The sequence below is a fragment of the Sinocyclocheilus anshuiensis genome, unplaced genomic scaffold (assembly GCF_001515605.1).
Source record: "Sinocyclocheilus anshuiensis isolate Anshui unplaced genomic scaffold, SAMN03320099.WGS_v1.1 scaffold1172, whole genome shotgun sequence".
In the NCBI taxonomy this organism is placed as follows: Eukaryota; Metazoa; Chordata; class Actinopteri; order Cypriniformes; family Cyprinidae; genus Sinocyclocheilus; species Sinocyclocheilus anshuiensis.
Window position 1 is genome coordinate 519,129 of NW_015552679.1, and position 2,785 is coordinate 521,913.

The following is a 2,785-nucleotide window of genomic DNA, read 5'->3' on the forward strand; positions in this document are numbered from 1 at the left end:
CACACACATACACTCTCTCACACACACACACACACACACACACACACACTCTCACATACACACACACATACACTCTCAGGTGAACCCATTGGTTACAGCCGGTCTTTTTATTCTTGCAAAAGCATAATTATTCAATGAGTGTGTTTGCACAATGTGTGCATGCTGATAGCAAGTGTGTGTTTAGTTTCTGATGGTCAGATGAGGTTATTTAGTCTTTAGATTTAGAGGTTATTTAAGATAATGCAATGCAATATCTAATCCAACATGCAATGCAAATTCACAGCAGTTTCTCTACAAAGTCTAGTTTTCAGCCGGAAAAGTCCTGCTCTGAGACATCTGCAGTGCAGTATAGTCTCGTCTTTGAAGTTCACATGCATTTAACTGAGAGTTTTTAGTGTTTGCAGTGCATTGAATTAAAGACCCCAAATAAGGAGAAAATGCTGAGTGACGATGTGAGGTTTCACAAAACCTGAGAAAAGCAGCGAGATAATGGGTTTTTCTGTGTGCATGCGTGTTTGTGCATGCGTATATTTAATGTATGACTGTAATTCAATGACCCTTGTGTTTTGTAGAACACACCCATAGGCCATAAATTAGCCCGCAGTGCAGTGCATCCTGGGTAATTACCGGTGTGTTGGCAGCTGTGTTTGCATTAAAATGAGCCTCACGCCAACAAAAGGAGAGAAAGACTTATTGCATTTTGTTAAAGGCCAACAGTCTGACTATTTCCTCATGCGCATGTATTTTTGAGGTGGTTTCTCATTAGACACTCCCACAGTCGCCCGCCGCCTTCACATGCTGATATTAGACTATTGTTTTTAAATGCTGAATGCTTAAGCAGCACGGTAATGATGTAAAAGAATTACTCTGTTCAGACGTGCATCGCTGTTGAGTGATAATTGTTCAGAGACTCACTGAGAAATCGTCTCGTGTTACTGTTTCCCAGCAGAAGAGAAGCCAGAGGCATCAGTGGTATTTTTAGAAGAAAGAGGTGTAAATGAAATCATTAGGACTTTGAATGAGACTAAAATCGAGCGGCTTGAGGGCGCGTGATGGGCTCAGTCTGACTGCAGAACCTTCATGAAAGTCAAAATAAAACTTTAGGGGTATTAAAAGAAAAATAGATGATCTAAATGAAATAAATTTTTAATTGTTTGGTAACCACATACATTTGATTACAAGTCACACTGCATATCTTTACACAATATTTACTACTGTAAAATTCTTTAAAAAGTCTTTGGTATTTAACACTTGTATTTTTATCATTTTTATTCAAAACCATTTTTTTGGTAAATGGGTTAAATTTCTTTTTAATATCAATCAATATTTGATCCAATATTAACAAAATGTCAAATGTATTTGTTATATTTTTTATGTAATATTGTAATTATTTAAATAGAATATTTAAGACTGTCAGTAACATTTCTACCTGTGTTTTACACAATATTAACTAATAATTTATATTTTTTATATATTTAAATAATATTTCAATAATTATAAATATTTTTTTCTTTAGCAAGTAGGTTGAATTTATTTATTCAAAATGTAAAAATATATATTTTAAATTGATGTAATGTTAAATGTATTTTTATATTTAGGGCTGTCAGTAAAACTTATTGAAATTTTAAGTTTATATTTTTGTGATACACAATACACATTTTAATATTTAAATCTCTATCAGTATTTTACACAATATTTACTCAAAATTATAAACGTATTTGTTATTCATATTTTTATATTTATGTAATATTGTAATATTTAAAAAATTTAAATAATTAGGGCTGTCAGTAAAACGTCTACCAGTGTTTTACACAATATTTACTCTCATTTTATTTTTACATTTGTGTATTTATATAATATTTTAATATTTTAAAATATTTTTATTCGGGACAATAGGTTTTTTCTTGGGCTGAATTTATTTTCTTCATCTGCCCGTGAAAACAGTAAACGTTTAGCTAACTGTGTTAGAAGAGTCAGAAGACAAACCTCAGGTGATGATGAGACTGCTATTAATCGCTGACCTCTGTTATATAAATTTGACAAATGAGTAAATATGCGTACATTTGAGTAAATATTGTATAATAGTAGTAGACATTTTACTCACAGACCTAAATTAATGCATATAATATATTTACTATTTATTAGTATTAATATTTACTCAATATATACCAATAATATATGAATATATTCATAGTAATATATATAAAAAAATAAAAAAAGCCAGCAGATGAACCAGAAAATGTTTTAATAATGACATTTAGGAGCTGATTTGCATATTCATAGCCATTAGTTTTGAGTTTGTCCAGATGTTTTTGTCTTTGTCGGAAGTTCAGATCCATCTCATGTCCATTTCATCGTCCACCAGGTGAAAAAATCAGAGTGGATTGGTGAAGTAACTCGGCACAAGTTTTGTGCCATACTTGCCGTCAGGATCTTGTTCAGATCGAGTATGAGCACTAGTAATAGTGACGCTTGTCTGATCAAACAGCACTAATTAGCCCGGCGTTCATGAGTCTCTGATTGTGTCTCTCAGCAGCAGGTGAAAGTGTAGTGCTGCATTGTGGGCCGGGCGTTCTGTTCGCACAAGCACCGCTGATAAAAATGGAAATGAATATTTATCAGCAGACGCAGAGAAGACAAACAGAAATGAAGAAGGGGGTTGTGGGTGGAGAGCGGGAATACGGCACTGAATCTCTAGTAGTTTCAATAATTCTTTTTTATTCAAGACCGTCATTAAAATTTCTACCAGTATAACACAATATTTAGTCAAAAGTAAAATGATAAT

At 32.8% G+C, this 2,785-nt stretch overlaps 1 protein-coding gene across 2 annotated transcripts in view; it reads left to right on the plus strand.

The window, feature by feature from the left end:
- The window catches only part of LOC107667583 (rap guanine nucleotide exchange factor 5-like), a 37,067-nt gene that overhangs the window by 14,164 nt on the left and 20,118 nt on the right, over window positions 1-2,785 (plus strand). The window lies entirely within an intron of this gene.